Genomic DNA, 22,949 nt, shown 5'->3' on the forward strand with positions numbered 1-22,949 from the left:
TTGAGTGTGGATAGGATGAGTGACTTTCTTCTAACCATTGGATTGTGGCAAACATGATAGGTTGTACGTGACCACATGTGCACTTACATGGTGTGTGAAGCCCGTCTCGCTAGAGTCTCTATCTCTCTGGCTTTGATGAAGCAGGATGCCATGAATTGTATAGCATCAGGAAATGAATTTGAACAACAATCTGAGAGCTTGGCAGTGGATTCTTTGCCAGTTGATCTTCTGATGAGAACATAGTTCTGGCCAGGACCTTGATCACAGGCTGTGAAACCCTAAGCAAAGGACCCAGCTAAACAATGCCCAACTCCCCATCCACAGATACTGTGATGTAATAAGTGTGTATTATTTTAAGCTGGTAAGTTTGTGGTAGTTTGTGATGCAGCAATGAAAACTAACACAGCTCCATATGCGTTAATGAATTAACTGTAAAAAAGAAAGAAACTATACAAGTCACTAAAAGAAAATACAGCCAAATGCTTTTGTAATCTTGAACACAAAAGATACTTCTAAAGAAAACATGAATACCAAAAACCACACACACTCACACACTCGCACACACTCACACAAGACTAACAAACTTTGACTCCATAAAATGTTTAAAATTCTGCATGGAAAAAATACTATACTACAGCTAAATTTCCTTAATTTGTCAGTGTCTGCAAAAAAAAAAAAAAAAAAGAAAAGAAAAGAAAAGAAACAAAACCAACAATGAAAAGAAAAATAAGCCAAGAACGTTAACAGTAGGTTCAGAAGAAAAGGAAGTAAGTGTCCTTAGCATCCAACAAAGTAATCGGCCTTACTCGCAATTAAAGAAATAGAAAATTTCAAAAACGAGATCTCACTTTCCACTGAGCAGACTTACAAATATATATAACTTGATAATACTGGGGAAACAGGCCCTCAAGTGCTATTTCTTGGAATGTAAATTGGTGCAGCCTTTTTGGCAACAGAAATAAAAATGGATAGCATACCTGCACTTGCCAGTCTTCTTGTCTGGAGTCATTTAATAGTCATGCCCACACATTTGTGCAGTGACTTCTGAATAGCTGAAAAACTGGAAATAAGCAAAATACTCATTGGCAGAAAACCAGTTAAGCAAACTCAGGGATGGCTTACTATGAAACAGACTGTTTCACGTCTCTAAGTCACGGTAAGGAATGCTTTATAAGCTCTGTTAAGTTAAAAAAATCAACATTCACACAGTGTACATAGATAATTTGCTCCAACTTTTTCAAAAGAGTATGTTGTAATAAGAAATGTGAGTGTGTGTGTACGTACCTTGCCTGAGTTTGACCTCAGCCTTGCACGTTGTCAACACGGGGATGGAAAGCTAGACAGTGAAGGCCCTTATAGTCACGTATTCTAGGAAGTGGTCGCGAAGAGGAAGGATTCAGAAGCTTATTATGGTCACAAGAAAAGAGGCCTGGGAACAGGACGCCAGCAAGATGGGGAGGAGTAATCGGATCACTGCATCCTAGTGTATTAAGTAAATCAGTGTACCTGGTGGTTCATGGCTCTCTAGCAAGCAGAGAATCCGCAAATGTACCTGATTTTGGAGCAGAAGCTCTTTGTTTTCGGTGAAATAAACAAATAGCAGATACTGTGCTTGACACAGGTGGGGAAAGACAAAAAAGAATAAGCATTGTTCTCTGTAGTCTAGCAGAAAACTTTTAAACATGTTAAATATTATCTATCAGAATACTGTATAATAATATTGATGTATCTGTTGAATTCAAACATCTTGTGACAGTCTATCCTCTGGAGTCTATTTGTCATCAAGGTCTAGGTAATTTTTACTCATGCTCTCTCATTTGATCTTTATAATTAACTTTTAAGGGGGTCTCATGACTCGTACTTTGCAGGTGGGATTCAGGAAGGTGACTCTGTCTCTTCTAAAGAACATAGAAAGTGGTCTCAGGACCTGAGAGGAAATACAGGTATCAGAGGGAAACATGGCTGTAGAAGACGAAGGAAAGGTTGAATACAGCTATGAAGACTGGTTTTTAGATACCTCAACTATTCCAAAATAGAATTCATCATCTTTCCCCAAACATGCTTATTTCCTGTATCCTCCTTCTCAACAAATACTCGTTAGCACCTCCTCTGAGCTCAGATCATGGTTCCAGAAGATGGGAACCTGGTGGTGAACTAAAGAGACATGTTTTCTCTCATGGGGCAGTCTAGAAGGGAAGATAGAAATAAGAGAACGACAAGAGTAACATTCTCAAAGGGGAGATGGAGAGTAAGAGTAATGAATACACAAGGAATATAATTTAAGGTTTTGATATGCATTTAAAAACCATGTAAAGCTTGATAAGATGACAGAGATTAATGGCGGAGAGTAGGGATGGGGAAATGTTACTTTTAGAAATGCTTAGCTAAAGCCTCTCTAAAGCCTCTCATTTGAACACAGATCTGAATAAAATGACAGCGGATCATGGGATGATCTGAGAGAAAAGAGTATTAAGTGGTGGGATCATCAAGGGCAAAGGCAGTGAGATGGTCAGGAGCTTGCCTCATTGGAGGAGCAGCCGGGGCTGCAGCATGCCTAGGGTGAGGTGAGCAGGGGACAAAGTGCGAAGACGTGAGGGCAGAGGCCCGATCACGCTGGGACTTGTAGGGCGTGATACAGAGCTTGGATTTTATCCGCCTGGAAGCTACTGGAAATTCTGAAGCAGAGAGGAGATGGGTTCTGATTGATGTTTGGAAAAGATGACTCAGCAGTGGGGAGAAGAGACATGCAAGAGTGGAAGCAGGGAGCTGTCAGACCATCCCGGGTGAGAAGTGATGTAATGGGGGCTGTGAGATGCGTGGAGGCAGGAGAGGTGAGACAAGTGGCTAGGTATTGGAGGGAGAATCTACAGGGTTGTCTAATGGATGGGATATGCTGGGGAAGATGCATGACACGTAGTATTAGGCTGACTAAGGTTTTTGGCCTGAGCAACTGAGTGGTGCCGTTAATGGCGGCAGAGAAGACTAAACCATCATTCTTCTCTGCTCAAACCCCTGCTGATTTCACAGCACCTGCAGACTCCTTAGCATGGCCTCTGAGCCCCTCCTGTAATCCAGCCCAACCCGCCTTTCCTGCCTCACCTCCGGCTCCCCTGTTCCCTTCCTGTGCTCTCGCATCCCCTTGGCTCTCCTGCACGCCGTGCTGCTTCTTGCTTCGGTGCCTCGCTCTGCTCATGCTCACACAGACTTCTCAGTCTCCTCTTCATTCAGGCCTCAGCTTGGGTGCCGCTTCTTCCAGGAAGCAGTTTCTGATTTCCCCAATTCACATGAAGCCCATCCTCCAGTTGTGCCTCTTTCACGGGCTCTGCTTGAGGCCAGGGACCACGTGGCGTTCATTTTTGTCTCCTTTGGGCGTGGCACCGCGCTCGGCACATAACAGAGGGTAGCACAAAGTGTTCGATGAATGAGTGCGTGAATGCATACTGGTATATGAACACAGCTGGGTAGTGTGTGAGGTTAAATATTAAATGTGAGTACATTTTTAAAAAGGTGTTTAGATGTGAAGAGATGAAAGCAGGAGTTAACCACAGACTCTAGGCATTATGTGATGCTTTTGAATCCTGATCTTTGCACGCTGAGAACATGTCTGGAACCACCAGGGAAGATAATAATCTCTGTAAAGGCTTTGCTAGACTGAGTTTGGGGGCTACAGGGAGGAGGAATTTAGTTATAAAAATGAGAGGAGAAAGGGCAGGTGAGGTGTAGCCTGGCCCTCCTTTTTGTGCTTCCTTGATAACGCCCTGCCCCAAAGGTCACCCTGCAGCCATCCCTCGTGTCCCCGGTCCTTTAATTCTGCTTGCAGTCCAGACCATGCTCCGAGACACATGATTAACAGCCCTCCCACCACCTCTCCCCACTCCCTTTAAATGTGGCCACACTACCACTCACCTAAACCCGACAAAAAAAATACAGTCCTGTCACAATCTTGTGGCAAGCTAGATCTCCCAGCATTAAATCACCATTAAGGGCCTCTGTGAATTTGATAACAGCTTTAGGGTTTTTTTCCCCCTCCTTTCTCCCATTTAGAACTCATAGCTTTCCTGCTATGGGAGGGGGACGCTAGAGAGACAAACCATCCACTACCCTGTCCTCCACCGGGGCGCGCGCACCATAATCATTCCGAGGCGGGAGGAGTGCAGAGGACTTCCTAGCAAAGCTCCTTTCAGGCAGAGCATCCTCGACTTGTTGCGCTGGTGGCAGAGATGGAGAGTGTGAGGCTGGCACCTGGCATCTGTCTGCACAGCCATCTGTGAAATGCTCTCACATGGGTATCTCATTGGGTCCTAATAGGAATCTTGCTAAAAGAAGTGCCGACTATGCCTGTTTTAAAGACAAGAAAAGCAGGGCTCTAAAAGGATGGACCGCTTCATAAGACCCCAGGACTGAACACAAGACCTCTGACTTGGAGACTGGAGATTCTGAGAAACTTCAGATATATGCCAAGTGATTTGTTCTTTCTGAAGTCTTCCCCCTGCCTGTCAGGCTCTGAAGGTAGACATATGAGTTTCAAATCTTGGCTCTGCCAGTTACTACCTGGGTGACTTTGAGAAAGATACCTACTTATCTGTCTAACAGTTACCTAGTGCCACAATGATGTTGTGTAACAAACAGCCATGGGACTTCAGGAGCATGTGGTAATAAGCATTTATTTTTGCTCAAGAGTCCAGAGATTGGCTGAGTGATTCTCTGATCAGGGCTGGGCTCACTGTGCGTCTCTGGTCAGCTGGTGGGTCAGCTGCGGGTTCACTCACCAGCTAACATGACTCCGCTCTGCCCCGTGTGCCTCCCGTGACAGCCGGCTTGTCCAGGTGTTTCTTGTGCAGCAGCAGGGTTTAAAGAGAGAGAGAATAGGAGCAGGCAAGCCCTCTTAAAGCCTAGGTTCAGAACTGGCACGTCGTCACTTCTACACAAGTATTTTGACCAAAACAAGTCACAAGACCAGCCAAGATCCAAGGGATGGGGAAATAGACTCCATCCTTTGATGAGAGGAGCCACAAAGTCACCTGACACAGGGTGTGCACAGAGGGAGACCTTTAAACGGCACCGTTAGGGTACTTGATCTCCTGAAACCCCCAAGTTCTTTCATTTTTGCATTTTAGAAATAGAGGTTAAAGTCGTATCCATCGCATGGGGACATGGTGAGGGTTAAATGAAGCAATGCAGGTGAAGTGCTTAGCATAGTGCCTGCTACATAGCACATATAAAAACACTCTGAGTCTTAACTCTGAGACTTGTTATTCTGGATGGCCGTTCTAGAATAGGGGTCCCTTCCCCTGCTCCAATTATGAAGGACTATTTTCAATCCCCTTTTATTCCTCCATTTGCCCAGAGGGTAATGTCAGTATATCAGCTTCTTCCCACCTCATTCTTGGCTGTCTGCTGGACTTCTGTAAGAACATGTAGGGTCTTCAGTCACTGGCAGACGCCATGCACTTAGCTATAAGAAGTATCACACACGCAGTGACTGGGAGGCTTGGGCAGTGTGGAGCCAAGCTCTGACGTTCTCGAGAGGACGTTCATGTGCTACCCTCCCTGACATTCAGCTGCTGATACAACCTGTCCATGTGCTTCCTAAGATCCATCATACCTGAATTCAACCAGTCTATGTATGCATTTCCCCTCTCCAATGTCTGTGAAAATTGCTTTCTGTTGTAATTCATCTCTTCAGCCTGAACTTGGTGATTTGCACTTAGGTGCTTCCGTAATATACTCACTCTGGAGGAAGGATGAGTTTGTTTCTGTTTCAATTTGGGATTTAAAAGAAAAATAAATAGAATTTGAGTAATAGAGTTCTTTTCTTCTTTTTTCCATCTCTTCTTCTATTAGGAACACCTACCATACATGAAATGTGTTTTAGAAGATGGAGGAGAATTAGAGCTGGACCCTTCCCTCAGGGAGCCTTTGATCAGGTAGGGGACCTGGCATGCACTCACACAGGTAACTGTGATACAGAGGTAAATATGATTTAAAACAATGAGGAATGGGGCACACAAGAATCAGGGGTAACTCATTGGAGGGATACTGGGCTTCTATTGGGTCAAAAAAGGGAGCCTTTGAACTACCCTGATGGATAAATAAGAGGTTGCCAATAACTTTTTCCCCCTTATATAAAACTACTAAAATTACTATGGGTCTTCAAAAAAGTTAGGACAATGTAAATAAAGGAAGAAAGTGAGTCTTTGTGTCAGATGTTGTTGGTTGATTACCCAGTATCCTTTCTCACCTTCTTCCTTAATAACACAACCTTGATGATATTCAGGGCAGCAATGTGTCCCCCACAAAAGACTACACTACCCAGCATCCTTTGTGGTGGTTTCCTTGCCTGTGAAATTAAATTCTGGCTAATGAAATATAAGTGGAAAAAATGTGGGACTTCCAGAAAAGATCCTTAAGAGGGATGATTTCATTGGAAGGTTTGGCCCTTTTGCCCCATTCTTCTGAAACATGAAGGTGATGGTTACATCTCCAGCAGCCAAGGTGGATGAGGAAGTGAGTTTGAGGATCGCCATGTGTACTAGTCAGGATAGACTAAGTTATGCTACAGTAACGACAATCCCCAAATCTCAGTGGTTGTCTGCTTCTTACTCACCTCAATGTCCAATAGAGGTCAGCAAAGAACCTGTGCTCCATAGAGTGACTCTGTCACCCAGGCTGATGGAGGCTTCCTCTTGATCTGTGCATTCAAAATCACAGAAGCAGGTGGAAGAACATATGTAATGAGTTGTTATATATCACGTGCTTGAAAGGAGAGAAGAAAAGAACTTTGGTGAACAGAAATAATGACTTCTGTACTGTGTGCAAGGATGCGGAGCAGAAAGTTAGATTGCTCGTGAATTCCTAATAACTTGGAGAGTTGCTGCACCGTCCTGGACTGCCCACCTCCAGACTTTTTCCTCTCAAGAGAATAAACCTTCATGTGTTTAAATCATAATTTTGTTTTTTTTTCAGTCTCATGGAGCCAAATCCATTCCTAACTGATTTACTTCTCCTGCCACCATTCAGGCATAACAACAGACCTTACGTGATGAGTGCACTGGGGACGAGGCATAAGTCTTTGAGGACAGCTTCTGGGAGGAGCAGCCTTCGCACTTCCTGTTTGTGTCATGTGATCATGCTACCCTCCACGTGAGTAACTGAATCAAAGCCAAAGGCTTCTTTTTTTTTTTTCTTTTCCCCAGTGATGAGAGTTTTTAATGGTACATACATGTTGGAAAAATTAATTTAACCCTACCAATTCTACATCAACAAGATATCCTGTGCCCAGGATTTTACTTGGAAAAGAAGGTCCACAAGAAATGTGTCCATAAATGTTTACAGCAGCTTTTTAAAGGCTTCTGTCCACAGGCTGAGCAGACCACTGGCCATGAAATGGCCCGGCTTGAGAGCTCTGCCCGGTGGGAGGGCTGTGCATTGGGCGGTGACTAAATGATCCGGTCAGCTGGTCTCATTCATGTGTTGAATCTGAGACACCTGCTGCGTGTGAGTGTCAGCCACTGGAGTGCCCGACTGCCTCATCCAGAGCAATTCCACATTCGTGAGCCGTGAGCAGGGGGCTCAGCTCTCGGTGAGGTCGGGCTGCGTCGGTCCTCAGACCTTTCCTTTCTTCTTTGTGCGTCTGTACAGTAAACTCCCTATGACGTGATACAAAACTAGAGCCTGACCAGCACAGTGCGCCCCCCTGTTACCTGTGTTCTATATTGTGTCTATTGATGGTTTTTTAAATGGTACTTAATTTTCTCTGTCCCTTAACAATGTGTCATGACCGTCTTCCCAGGCCGTTAAATACTCTTTTCCAACAACACGTGAACTAGTGTAGAGTACGAGGCCCTGTTGTGCTCCGAAAGAGTGCTCCTATGGGACTTCTCTTATGACAAAACGGTGTACAGCGGAAAAGAAGCTACTTTAGGACACACCTTGCTAATGGGTGTACAAAATAAATTCAGATGAAGCACAGTTGCTCAGAGACGCGGTTTAAGGCTCTGGGGCCTTGATGCTGCGTGGCTGCGTGGAGTCCGGGGAAGGAGAGGTGGTCCCTCTCTCGCTGCTTGGAGTGTGCGCTCCCTCTGTAACGGCTCGCTGCAAACCCGGCCCTGAATGCTGTTTCAGTTTGCCCCCTTTTTAAATGAAAGCGAACATCCTCTTTGGATTTCTTTCGGTTAGCAAAAACAGGTACGAATATAGATCTTTTGTAAAAGAGATGCGGTGCAAAGCGAACTTTCGAAAAGCAGGGGATACCTGGATTCTATCGTATGACTGTATTTATTTAATCATTCCTCTAATGTGGGATACTTGCGTTATGAATTGTCCTTTTGTTTGTGTGCTTTGCTTTTATGTACAGCATCAGACTCACCATTTTTGACATTAAATATTTGCATACATCCATGATATTTGTATAGCTAGGAGTTTGATAGGAGGATATTTGCTAAGAAGGGAGATGTTTTAGAACAAGGACCTGGCATGAAATAAGCACAAATTTGTGAACTAGAAAAACAAGGCGTCTTATCAAATAGTCAGATTTTGCTAACGTTGGCTACAGTGGCTGAGTTACCCATAGACTTGAATGCCAAGTTCAGGCATAGCCATTAAGATTAAGGAGGGTTTTTTTTTTTTTTTTTTTTTAATATAGAGAGAACCTGGAATATTGCAAGGTGAATCCCTTTGTCCTCTGCAGTGACAGAAGAAAAATCCTTTGGGGCGTTACATTGTGCTTTGTGTTAAAAAAATAAAATACTGTGCTTTAAAAGGGATTTTATCGGTGTAGATACAGTCTTAAAACAATGTCCTAAGTAGAGGAAACTCTATTATGGATTAATACCACCACTTCCTCTTTGTGTCAACCTTTTCAACAACTTTTTTTCCCAAAATTGTAGTGTTTCACTGGATGCCATAAACAGCATAGCTTAAACAGAAGGTAGCTTTCCCATTTTACAGGTGCAGGCACTGAGGTTAGGTGATTTAATGCAATAGAATGCCAGAACCTGGCTCATTGAGGGCACTTGTGTTCACCTCTGCATTTTCCGGTGGTGAGAGTGAGGCTTGGCTTAGCTGTTAACCATCACCACACAGCTCTCGTGTGAAGGAGGTGGGCCCGCACCCGTTTCTGATCTCACATCCTGTTTCTCAGCCCCTTGCCCTGAAGTCAGTCAGCCAGCCAGCCAGCAGCAGAGTCTGGATGAAAGGCCAGGTGGACTGACTCTGCATTCAGTCCTTTTTAAATAAACGAGTGGAAGTACTCTTGTCCCACTCTCCTTCCTCAAGAAATTCTTACACGTTAATATGCACAAGAATCATCCAGGGGTTTCTTGAACATGAAGGTTTCCTGGGCCCCACCCCAGACACTCTGTTTCAGCAGGCCTGGGCTTAGACCCAGATATGCGGATTTGTAACAAACTCCTCAGGTGATTATGAGGAAGGTGGTGCATAAGGCAGGCTTTAAGAAACGCTGTCTGTCCAATTTCAAGCGTGAGATCTGCTTTGTCTCCTCTTCGAGCATGCCTGCTCTTAGAAAAGTGACTCCAGCCCCGCCTTGTTGTAACCCCTTATCAGCTCTGTGTGTTTTGCAAATTGCATTTGCTCTTCATTTACGGACAAACCAGGTCAGCACTGCCAGGCCAATAAGAGCTGGATTTTCCCTGGCCTCATGCATCAGTGACATATTTGCCAACATCGGCCCAGTTCCGACACCCCTGCAATCGGCGATGGTTGATGATGATGCAGGATACGTGTGACTCGATTTGCGGAGCGCCGGCTAAGCTCTCAGGGAAGTCAATAAGAAAAATCTCATTTTGATCTGCAGATTGGGCTCATTTGATTTGGAAGTCACTGGTAGCAAAAGAAATATGGGGCCCAGGAATGTCTCTTCCAGCCCCTCTCTCGCTGTAATCACCCCTGAGAAGCAGTTTTCTCCATCTGCCTCCTCCTCCCCTCCTCTCTCCATAGATTTAATGTGTCAGCGATGGAGGGAAAAAAAAAAAAAGTAACAACCACTCTCAGACCTTCTGGGTGATTCTTCTTTCTCACCCGTACAGAGGAGAAAGGGTCAAAACAGCACCATAAACCATCTATCCAAACCATTCACTGCATGGCTCCTAGGAAACCCATGTGGCCTTTGTGACTTCTTACGCGGGTCTGTGACTTTAAGTTGAACAAGGTCAGAGAGGGAAAAAATAAATGCGTTATTAAGCCTTGTGAAGCAGCGCTTGGGTCTGGGTGCTCTGTGGGCTTGTGTGCGTGTCAAAATGGGTGCGTTTACCTCCTAAGTATGTCTGGACTCCAGTGGGGTCTGTTTATTCCCGACCCCACCCCTTCACGCTACTGTTTGCTCTAGATTTTACAATGTCCTCCCTTCTCGTTTCCCTCCTTCCTACCTTTTTCCATCAAATTCATTATCCATAGGGCATCCTGAGTGATCAGCAGAATCCCACCCCTCGTTGCAGCCCTTTGGTGGCTTTGCGTTATCCTAAAGATAAAGTGTAAATGTGTGAAGTCCGGCGCGGTAGCCACTAGCCTCATGTGGCTGCTGGTTGAAATGTGATGAGTCTGAATTGAGATGAGCTATAAATGCACACATCACATTTCAAAGATGTAGAAGGAAAAAAAAAAAAGGGGTGTAAAATATCTTACTAATAATTTTATGTTGATCACATGTTGAAATAATATTTTAGATATACTGGCTTGACTGAAATATATTACTTCATGTAACTTCAGGTGTTTATTTTGGACCTTCTAATGTGGCTGCTAGAAGATTTACAATTACACTCGTGGCTTACATTGTGTATCTAGTGCTGCTCTAAAGTCTTGAACGTGGCTCGCCCTTATCTTGCTCCATTCCCTTCTCGCACCCTCTCTTTTGGCTTTATGAATTTCCTTTAAAATTGTGAATTAATTATTCATCCTTTTGTTTCTGGGATTTTAGTAAGCTGTTGCTTCCTTCCACTGTCACTCTTCTTACTCAGTCTTACTTATATTTCAGTGTGTCTTCCGGAAGTCATTTCATGGATGCTACTAGCTCATTCCTGACTCCCTGAATCTGGCTTAGGTGCTCTGCCTGTAGATCCAGTAGCATCTCTATATTATGTCCTCTGCAGTACTTTCCATACTCCTTTAGATTTGCTTTAAAAAGTATGTATACGGTGGGGAGGGTATAGGTTAGTGATGGAGTGTGTACTTAGCAAGCATGAGGTCCTGGATTCAATCCCCAGTACCTCCCTTAAAATAAATATATACATAAATAAACTAATTACCCTCCCCCCAAAACAAACAAACAAAAGAAGTATGTATACATAAAATCTGCCCATTCCACTAAACTGTAAGCTCCATTAAGACAAGAGCTGTATCTGTCTTATGCACCTTTGACCCCAGAGTAGGAACTCAATAAATGTTTGTTGAGTAAATCTAGGCATCTTATTCAATGGGCAAAGGGACTGAGGTCCAGAGTGGGGAGACTTGTTAACCAAGGTCTCACAGTGGGTTCATGGCACAGTACCTCAGGCCAGTGCCATGCAGCAGGGACACAGATTTAAATAATGTATGATATCGGAAAGCAGTGTTTTAAAAGCAGTGGATTAAGATTTGTACACGTTGGTTTAAATCTGCCCAAAAAGGTACAGAAAGAGCTAAATAACAGAAGTAAGTGTGATGCCAAACCTGGTCCTGGCTGGAACACTCTGCAGCCTAAGAAAATCCTTTTGCAGCAGCACTGACTCCAGGACTTCACTTCTGCCACTGTTGGGTTGGGAGGAATGGGACAGGGGAAGGAAGTGACAGGACCATGGAGATCTGGGCCATATATAGGTGGAGCAGATACACAGGGCAAGCTGAGTCAGAGCTTTGATGTGCTCAGGGAAATTGTCCACCTGGATTACAAACCAGGGGTCATTTCTTGAGATGGCGGCAAAGCCATTCCTCACGTTGGCATGTCTCTGAAGAGAACAAAACCAGAAGAGCGATTTTTAGTCATGAAGCCTCCAGGGTTCTGGTATCATCTTCTGCCATCCTTGCACCTGGGAGAAAATCCTTTCCGGTCCTAGCAGTACGTAGCTTAGCGCATTTGCAAAATGTGTCACATTACAGGTTCTTTTGGAAAAAGTGATAGAAGAGGAACTCTGCTTTCTGTAGAATTTTCTGCTGTAATTGAGTCTCACTTTTCTAATTACACAATATAAGCTCACAGCAGAAAAGTTGGCAAACATAATAGCACAAAGAAGGGAAGCTTTACCCATAATTCCAGCAGCCTAAATAATCCCACTATTTATACTTCCTGTAAATCTTTTGAGTAATCTTTGTGTTTATTCACTTACAGACTTTTATAAGAGTAAGATACTGTGAATACCTTTTAGTGGTAGTTTTCCTCTTGGTTATATATCATGAACAATTTCCTATGTCAAAAAGTACTCTTTTTGTAATATGATTTTTATCATCTTCCTTAATATTCTAATATAGTTAAACCCTCCCAACAATCTTCTATTATTGAACGTTTAAACTGTTTCCAGTTTCTTCTTATAAATCACTCTATAGGAATTCCCTTATGCACATGTCCCTGATTTTTCCAAAAGACAAGTCTGTAAAAGCAGAATTGCTTACCAAAAGGTAATGTATATTTTAAAGGATTTTGGTGTTTATTTTTAATTAGCCTCCTAAAATTTTTAGGGCAAACTGTTTTCAGAGTTCCCAGGTATTCTCTGAACACAACTCCTTTTATGTTTGGAAGCTGTATCATCTGCTATCATGAAGTTTGGTTGATGATATATCCCAAAGGGAAGGGATTTCCAAAAAAAGAAAGAAATTCTACACCCCAAATCATATGGAATCCCCGATGATTATGTCCACTTTGCTGTTTCCCAAAATGCTCTGTGAGGGAAGAGTTCTGTGGTGAGGTAGGTTTGGGCAATGTTGCATCCTCCATCTCTCCGCAGATCTTGAGGAATCTTGCAGTAAATTTGAGCAGGTTCAAATATGTTTAAATCAGTTTTCTTCCTAAAGGTTATCTGGTCACCAGGCTCCTAAAAACCAAACACCAAGCCTACAAATATTCAATGGTGTGCACTTAGAGAACCGCCCATCTAGAGTTAAGCTCAAGGCACTACATCATGGGGGCTATACAGTGCATGGTTTTCTTTTAAGCCTGTGTACTTGACCACGGGAGGCAGGGCCAGATCAATTTGAGTTCTTGTGTCCACTGTCACATGACAAAACTGAAGGACTCTCTATATCAAGCCATATGGAACTTTTCAGTAAACCAAGACCATTTTCTGATAAGCAAAGATTAGAATTAAGGTTTTACCTCAAAAGCTCTATTCCATTTCCTCCCCCACTAAAAAACTCCATGCTTAAGACTGTGTGATGGCCAGTAAAAGGTTCATCTATGTCGTCATATGTATGGGTGCAAAGTCATAATTGTTATCTGTTTAATTTCTGCCCCAAACTGTTAAGACTCAAACAGAGAATAAGTTAAAAGTTTACTTGTTAAAAACCTCCCTTAGGCCAAGATTTCTTAGAACCCGAGAACCATAAAAATCAAAAGTTTGGTGCCCACGGTGTCTGTGTTTCTCAAATACTAGAATTTTGCATACTACTATCATATTTTCTTACTGTATTATGAATTTAGTATTTTTCCTCAAGTTGACTCACAATTTTCTTTATATATCTTCTTTAGTTTGCCCTCAACAGCAAAAAAATTCTGCAAAAACACAGATTTGGCAGTTTGATCTTTTTCAAATAGTTACTACAATAAACCCATACGTATTAAAATAAAACTGACTGTGAAACACCTAAAATTATGTCAGGTCTTGCATTGGCAAATTTTTTTCTGTAAAAGATCAGAAAGTAAATACTTCAGGGTCTGAGAGACATGCAGTCTGTGTCACAGTTGCTCCGTGCTGTTGTTGTGGTGCAGAAGCAGCCCTAGACAACAGATAAACAAACAGCCATGGCTCTGTTCCAGAAAAACTTTTATTCGCAAAGACAGGCAGGGCTGGATTGGCTCATGGGCTGTAGTTAGCCAGCCTCTGCCCTGGATGAAACAAAGAGCTTATTGACATTTTCCCCTCCTAAGTGATTGCCTTGGTTCCTTGTAGACACAATCTGAATGCACGAACTGGGCAGTAACTGAACAGCAAAACTTCTTATTTGCATTCTACCTCTGTTATCTGAGATAGTCCCAGCTTCAAGCCATGTGTCTCAAATTTTGAGATTTGATTCATCACCCTGAATCTCATAAGCCTAAGATTATAAAACAAACATAAAATAAAAATCATGAACCAGCCATTGCTGTTTCAACAAAAGGATAGACATTCTGAAAGACTAACCTCTCCTCACCTTCCTAATGAACTTCACAGGAATGCACTGCTCAGGGGTTTTACCCTTGCAAAATTATTCTTCATAAAAGGAAGGGAAAAAAAAACCCACAACCCAAGCAAACTGGGTTCCTAAATTATTGACACATTAAAATTTAAAATGTTAATTAACAGAGGCTCTTATCTGAGAGAAGCAAATTTGCCCTTAGTTCCCAACTTCGCTGAGTCTAGACTCTGGTATCTTTTGTTTGACTGAATTGGTCCACAGTTTATCCCAGTGGCCTCAAGATTTATAAGAGGGGAAAAACCTCCTAAGCGTAATAGAAAACAAAGCATTCTTCATCTTTACAAATCTTTTCCAAATAGATAGTCCCATTAAATTTGTTCAGTAAATCCAGGAGGTGGGAGTGATTATCTTCACTTTACAGGTGGGAAATCTCAAGTTAATCTGGCAGCTGAACTGTTAGCCACACTTTAGGGAGAACTCTGTAGCCATGCTAGCCAATTGCCACCTGCTAGAGTGGGATCGCCAAGTACCCCTTGAGGTGACTCTTCCTGCTCTTTCCTGCCACACCCTACTCATTGCCACCATCCCAGGTCATACACCCAACCCAGCCCTCCATCTCCTGTGGTGGTCCTGAGGGCACCCATTAAAGGGTGCCTGGCTGGGTCAAGGTAAACCCATCTCTCTCTAGTACTAAAACACAACTCTGCTCTAACTTATCAGCTAATAGTATCAACTCCTATCTCCTAATTCTATGTCCAGTATTTTTCTATATATTGTAGCTGCTTCTGTGATGTAGAGGAACTTATCTAAACTAAGATTGGCAGAATTACTAATTCAGCTTTCAGTTACAAAGGGTAACTAGAGAATTAGAATGCGGAATTATAAATCAGCATGCATTGATGAGTCTTTTTTTAAAATTTGCAAACTATCTGAAAAGGTTTGCTCAGCATCTAAGAATATTGTAACTTAAAGTCACCTTAAGTATCTAGTTCAACTCCTCTATTGCATGTTTAAGGAAATACGGGAGAAATTTGCCCAAGATCATGATTAATAATAAATAACAAGAATGGTTATCATTTCTTTAATACTTACCACGTGCTGGGCACCGTTCTAAATACTATAAATGCGTATCGGATTGTTCTTCTAATTTACTAATACAGCATCTGAGACTTAGGGAAAAAGGACTTGCCTGAGGTCACATAGGTGTCGGTGGGGAGCTCATGTGAGGTCAGGCCTTCTGACTCCAGGGGCACCGGTCAGCATAGTTCTTCTCAAAAGCAAAGCCCAGAGCTGTGATGATAACAGCACTGTCCCGTGACGACAAGGGTTCTTCGCCTCTGTGGTCTTTCTCTTCAAACCCATGACAGTCTAACCATGAGAGAAATATCAGGCACATGGAAAGTATATATTCTACAAAGGATATTCTATGAAGTTCCTGACTATCCCACTGCCAGAAGAATGTGGTATCCAGGACCCCTCTCCATGGACGCTAGTTTACCTAGTCTTGAGAGTGGTTAAGTTACTGGCATTTTTCAAACCCCCCAGATAGTTCGTATGTGCAGCCAGGATTGAAATACCACCAGGCAGGCATTTTTCCCAGGAAGAGAGAGTGACTGAGTGCACCGGGAGGGACAAGGAGCAGTAGGGTTAGGGCTGGATGAAGTGTGTCCGGAAGAGGGGGGGTCTCAGGGCCCTGAGTGAGGAGAGTCCTTTCGCTCCAGGAGACCGCCAGGGAGGCGAGCACAGGAGCGGGAGCTGGGATGCTTGTAGGCTGCCAGCCTCACCTTTCCTAACCAAGAGGCTGTGTCAGAACAGCATTCGGGGATCACTTTGGCTCTAATGATCACCACATCCTTTGCTCAGTAAATTGCTGGCTTCTACTTTTTCTCTCTGAAGTATTTCTTTCTTGAATGTTTGGAGTCAGCCCCACACCTAAGTGGGCACTTGTCAGTTATGCACCCGAAAGATGTGTGAACAACCAGCCTTGTCAGCTAAAAAGGAGGCTGGCTTCTTGCATTTAAAATGAATATTGACCGGAAAAGAAGGGGACGGGGGGGAAAAAAAATAAAAAGTGAACAAAATGGCTGACTCAGGCCAACGTCCATGCATATGGTGTGAAATAACATCATTAAGGGAGTTTGGCTGGGGCTGGAATTATGCAAGAGCCTCATTCAGCGAAATCTAGGATGTTTAGGAAAGTTACTGTGGAAACTTTTGTATTAAAAGGTGAGGAGGAATTAGAAGGAAGGTCACCTGAGAAGGTGCGTGTGATACTTCAAAGGACTTAAATTAGAGGTTCTCATTACTACAAAGAAATGAATGTTACTCTTTTTTCAGATTTCAGTAGACTGATAACCCGCAAACTTTTGAGCTTGACAGATACGAGTTCAAGCTGCAGCTCCATCACTGGTAAATTGCTTACTTTCTCTGAATCTCAGTTTACTGATTCTGTAAAATGGGATTGACCCTGCTTGCCTCACGGAGTGCTTAAGGGGATTAAATGAGATAATTGTGTGCACAGAAATCAGAGGCTTGGCTGAAAGTGATGGGAATTAGAAGTGACGAGGACAGCTTTCAGACTCTGGCCCCTCAGTCCAGTGCGTTTCTGTTTGATCTCTATCCCCCTTCCTGGCAAGATGCAGATGTGATGGATAATCCAGTCACCATAATGTGTGCTGTGCTTGTGGCTAAGGAAACTGCATGGACATGTGATTTCCAGAAAGGACACTGGACAGCTTCCCCCTTCCCCAGTCCCACAGGGAGGTTCTCTGAGAGATCCTAACAGTCTTCAGTGAGAGAAAAGGCTCGTGAACCCTCACCCTTGTGCCGCTTGAGGAGAGAGGGCAGGAGTGAAAAGCACAGACTTACGTGTGACTGACACCGTAATTACCAGCATGCTTTTCCCCGCATGATGTCCCAGTGAACATCAGAGAGTTGTTTTTGACTCTTGCCTCACCTTCCTCTCCCTGAACTTAACCAGTCACCAAGCCGTGTGAGTTAGCTCAGCCTTAGTGAAGTCCCTTTCCAAATGTGTTCCTCAAGTGCGTCTCTGGCTGTGTGACTTCCTCAGCTTGTGTTGTTCCTGAAGGCACGTGCCTCTGCGGGAGTCTTCAGCTGATCTTCTCGTCCTTGTCTCCTGCCTCTGCCCTTCCCTCATCATTCCTGCAGCCAAATGCAGGTATCCAGCGGTCCTTGAGCACAGTTGCAACCCCCTCTTCTGTGTGTGTATATAATTTGTCCTACCAGTTGTGTGGTTACCCCCTTACCAAGTACCTGAACACAGTCTGTCCACAGTGGTTAGGGACACAGACTCTGGATTCAAGTCCTGACTCATTCTTACAAGAGATGTGTCCTTGGGAAGGTTATTTACCTTTTCTCAGTAAATAAAATGGGGGGGTGATAGATTATACCTAACTCGTGGGGCTGATTAAATGAGACAGTGGACGTCACCGCTCACCACGGTTGTCTAGCATGCGCACGTCCCTCTAGCTAGCTGCTAGCATTGTTGCTGCTTCTTTTCCTTATTTCTACTATTTCCTGTTTAAACAAACTCGTCATTAAATATCACCTCCTTAAAGAAGGCCTTCGTTAACCCTCTTGCCCCTGGAGAAGTAACCTGTCCTTGTTTTATGCCCTCCTAACACTTTGAACCCACCACTGAACGTGCTTTTTGTATCTTTGTCTTAGACTTCTTCTTTTTTAGAATATGAGCTATTTGATTTTGAGATGTTATGTTGCTAATCTTTGTATCCACAGAAGCCCTCATCACAGAATAATGAGCAAATATTCGTGGAGTTTAAATAGCTTGGACAAACAATAGATACCAAAGAATGTGATCATCTAAGAGGCTCTTAGCACCAGACTTGATTCATAGAAAATGCTCTGTGACTTTTAGCTGTCATTACCGTTTACTATGATATTTCATGGATTGTCTAATTTATTCTTCACAACAGTTCTATCAGGCAAGTTCTATTGATGTTCCCATTTCACAGTGGAGGGTTAAGGCACAAAGAAGGTGAAGTGATTTGCCCAAGATCCTGCAGATAGAGAGGATAAAGACCCCTGGGATCCATTATATTCAAAGGCCTTGATTTTAAGCATTGAGTGAGGAGCATCAGCTTTTATGCCCAAGTAACATATGAGAAACTGACAAATGGAGAAATTGATACTGGTTGACCAGTCCAATGGGTGATGCGGAGACAGGAGAGGAGGCCTATAGATGAAAGGAATGTTAAGCTTTAACTTGTGTCAAACTCAAGTCAAAATCAGTTAAATGTCACCAAACCGCCGATCAAAGTGCCAAAAATGGTTTAAGTTTTTTTAAAGGCACATGTGACTTCTTTTCATCTGCTTGACTAGTCAAGCCAGTAAAAACGGTAAAAGCAGTTTATTCAATAAAAAAACACCCACACCCTTGCTGTGGTTGTTGGGCCAAGTTGGCCAGCCAAGCAGACAGTTAAAGTGGTCAACCAGGTGTGGATAGAGTCTCAGAGGGGAATGTTGAAAGAAGACATCGGCAAAATGCTTTAATATCTGTGGAGAACATTTAGAGGCTGTACCAACGCATCTGGACAAAGAACTAGAGATAAATGAGCACAGCGGAGGAGGATGACATGTGCGTAGGAGCCCGCAGACCTTCTGAGAGAGTCAGGGCTGGGCCCCTCCTCCTTCCTAAAATCCTAAGCTGTCTGCATCTTTTGGAGTAGCCTGAGTGGCTTTGGCCAGCTCACTTGGTGGAGGAGAGGCCTCAAAACTCCTGAAACTAACAGCTCCGAGGGTAGAAATGCATGGATCTAGGACGTTAGTGCCTCGTTACAATGGTGAAAGAGGGGTGGGTCTTCTGGGCCCAAGAGGCTGAAGGCCCTGGAACATGCCCTGATTCAGGTCTTACGGGTGCAGCATGGAGCCTTGGGAAGCAGCTTCTTTCAGTGAATTAAAACACATACACACACACACAGATAAAAACTATAATGCAGGAGCCCAGAGCAGTTTTGCTGTGGGAGGAACCAGATGCAGCACTGAAGACCTCTTGGGATTTGCATCGGCAAGTGCAGAGCAGCTAGAGCCCCATGGGGTGCAGTTCATCCTGGAAGAGCCAGTGCTTTGCGGCAGGAGGAGAGGGCCCATCAGAGTTCTGGCTCCACAGGGCAAGACCAAGTATGGCTTCATCATAGAGTGGTCAGAAAACGGAGGGGCTGGGTTCCTGCTAGCTCAGGCAAGCCATTCAGTGTGTGTTGTATAGGGAGGGGGAGATGCGGCTGGGTGGGGGGGGGGACATTATTCACACTCAAGGCTATAAATTTAGACATCCAGCTGCTGGTGACTTTTCAAAATCAATTACACCTAGATAGATCAGACAGACAGACAGACACTGAGGGTAGAATAAAGGCTTGTTTAGATGTAAGGGCAGGCCTGGAAGAACAGCGCCATTAGAAAGGCTGCACACTTGAGATTACTTCTAAACTGGTCTTTAATGAGAGAAATGAAGGAAATAAACTTGGTCAATTAGAAAGTAATGAAGACCTTGCAAAATTAACTATTGACAAAAGACCAACCAGGGATTTCTCCAGTAATCTGAGCGTAACACACACTCTATGAATCAGCAGGTCATGAGGGGTTGCCTCCTGGGAGATGAAAGGAGCTGGTATCATGTCTTCTTAATTTTCGCAGTGATTTTTCTTCGTTTAGCAAGTAGAACTGTGATCTGAAATGAGCCCAGAAGCCAGACCAATGGGGTTCCAAATTTCAAAACCAGGGAGAGGTCACATAATGGTGACGACTCAGTCCAGCTGTGACTCGTGTCTCTCAAGGGGACTGGGCCTGAAGGAAGGGTGTCCGAAAACAAACACACAAAAAGGGAATTGAAGGGCAGGCTGTGGTCTGCTAGGCAAGTTCATGGTGTGTTAACTAGATTATTGGAAAATACCATAAATCATTCCAGATAAATTGTTCCTTCTTAGGTTATCAGAGGGGAAGGCGGTGTTCAGTCTTCTTATCAGAGCAAAGGATGAGGACATCATTTCTTTTTTTATGTGTATCCGTCAGGAAGACAAGATAAAGAGATGAACTCCTGTAGGACAGGGTTCTGTAAAGGTTCACTTCCAAAGGGAAATGTACATGTGCATGTGCGCGTGCATGCATGCACATCTGGTGGGGGGGGGGCGTACTTTGAAAGAGCTTGGATGGTATCTTCCTGACAGATACAGAATATTTTTAATGTTTGTAGGGTTGGTGAGATTTTACAAGTATGGGCCCAGGACTTAGTATGATTTTAAGCCTGTGAGAACTCAGAAAAACATTAACCAGACTCTTTAAGAAATGAAACTGGGGGATATTAGAGCTGAAAGTGTCTTAGGAATCACCTAGTCCTGCTCATCTTCTTAACCGTTTACTAGACCAGAGATGTTCAGTGCTTTCCTAAAGCTGCAGGTCAGGTCCATGTCACAACCTCAACTAAAGTGATACTGAGGGAGAGTGGACTTCCGATCACATTGCCCCGCTTCCTGATGGTGCCAGGTTGGGGCACCTATTGTTAACTACCAGGCTTAATAAATAATCCCAGAGTTAGAAACTGACAAGAGGAAATTCCATTGGAAAAGAAAGTGAAAGATTGACTTTCTGTGTAAAGATAATCCAAACGGGCAGTCTTTACTGTTGATCACATGCCCTACTTGTAAGCATACTGGGTGAATGCAGGTTGGTTCTTGGTTGAATCGTCTGGCAAGGTAGAAGGCCTCAGTCAGAAGAGCTTGTAAGGCAACAACGCAATAGAGGAAAGGCAGGGTGGCCAGACTATATTGGCATCCCTTATTTAAATTTTGGAAACATTTCTAGGTGGGAAAAAAAAATCCTAGACATTGGAGTGGTTCCAGAGAAAAATGGCACATAATTAAGGGAATGGAATAGAGAAACTGATTTATAGAATAAATTAAAGCAACACATTTTTTATGGCTCTGTCACAAATACGGGCATGTCTTTGGCATATATCAAGGACTTTAACTGGAATAATGAGTTAATCCAGGGAGAAATGATTTAGGTGTGATATCAGAGGTCAGAGTAATATGATGGGATTGAGGGAGTTACCTGTTGAAATTATGAAATTGTCATCTTTCAAACGGAAGTTCAAAAAAACAGAACTATTAGGAGAATGGTACTTAATAGTAATTTTATATAGAGAGGTTTGATTTTTAGCTTTTGACAAAACTATGAGCCCATTGAATCATGCTTTTCATGTTTCCTCAATATTCGGAGAAACTTGAACTTCTCATCAATTTAATATTGAACGTCATCAATTTAATAGCAGCTATTATGTGAAGGGGAAAAAACACTGTATTAAATATGTAGGTTGATTGCAGTTATATTTCAGTTTGAAAAATGGTAAAATGTGAATAATACATTCAGTTTAGAATCAGAGAACTACAGAAGTCATTTAGGAGATATGTGTGTATAACCCTGTGATAGCATATATTTTCTGTGGGTTTAATTCCTGACTATTCAAGGGCTAAACATATAGTTGTATGATGGTGGATGTTCTAGTCAGTTTCTTTTCTGTGTCCTCATCCCTTTGTCAGAGAATCTCTTTCCACCCTGGTGATTGGAAGCTGACTAGTTCTTCTGGCTGCTACTGATTGGATTAGGAATAAATCTGTGACTCGACTAGACCGATAATTTCCCTGTATTGGAAAAAAAAAAAAAGATGTATCAGGAGAGAAAGATGCAGTCAGTTAGTTGGGAGGTCATGTAGCGTTGGGGCCACCGTTGGGTCATGGCATCCAACACCATGAACAAACCTGAATTAGTAAGGGGCAGCAAGGCCATCAGCAAAGAAGAGCTGGTGTGGATTGAGGAAGACAGAGCTGATGTCCAGCTGTTACCAGAGGAAACTGAAATGTGCTCTATTCCCTTATAGCCCCTTCTCCCAAAAGTTTCCCTGAGACTCCATGAGGCAGATGGAGGAGCGTTCGTGCCGCACTTTCCAGTACAGACACCTAAGGGCTCTAACTGAACTGAGTGGCCACTCTTTGGATGACCTTGGCTTCCCCTTCAGTAAGGATACGCTTTTATCTAAGCCATTTTGAATGGGTATCTGCTCTTGGCAACTTTAATCCTTTTCTCTCTACTCCTGCCCATTTCATTAATGCCCCCCGCCCCAGTTATAACATATTAAAAAAGCTTTTCAGAGAAAACTCATGGTGCCGACACAGACTGGATTGCGACATGAATTGTGGTAATCCTCCAAATGAATAGACGGACATAATTTCTGGTGCCAGAATAACTGGCTGCAAAACCATTGTCTCAGCTGTTGGTGTGGATGTGGTGCTTACTGGGCTGACCCTGTCCTCAAGCCAGGTGCTAACTCAGCATGTGTTTTCTGGGTCGCACCTTTCACAGACCCCACGGCAGCCCATTCTCATGGACTGTTCAACTGTGAGACTTTTTAGACCATGGCCAGCCACCCCTCACCCCAGCATTCTTTATCCGGGACCCTGGGACCAACTTTTATTTTCTTAGAATTTATAAATCCTTTCTTCCCAAGAGCCCACGCCATTGTTGTTTTGATTCCAGGCCATTCTGATTTCAAGAAAACCTCATTTTCTGTTCCGAATTGCAGTGCCTTCTTCTGTAGCAAG

The 22,949-nt window shown here is 43.4% G+C and overlaps 1 protein-coding gene across 3 annotated transcripts in view; it reads left to right on the top strand.

Annotated features, from left to right (window-relative positions):
* The window catches only part of LSM11 (LSM11, U7 small nuclear RNA associated), a 770,814-nt gene that overhangs the window by 493,033 nt on the left and 254,832 nt on the right, over nucleotides 1-22,949 (top strand). For all 3 annotated transcript variants that reach the window (XR_004318853.1, XR_004318856.1, XR_004318860.1), the window contains 2 exons: nucleotides 5,845-5,927; nucleotides 7,021-7,143. The gene's annotated coding sequence lies outside the window, so the exon portion shown is untranslated. The remainder of the gene's footprint in view (nucleotides 1-5,844; nucleotides 5,928-7,020; nucleotides 7,144-22,949) is intronic.

The sequence above is a fragment of the Camelus ferus genome, chromosome 3 (assembly GCF_009834535.1).
Source record: "Camelus ferus isolate YT-003-E chromosome 3, BCGSAC_Cfer_1.0, whole genome shotgun sequence".
In the NCBI taxonomy this organism is placed as follows: Eukaryota; Metazoa; Chordata; class Mammalia; order Artiodactyla; family Camelidae; genus Camelus; species Camelus ferus.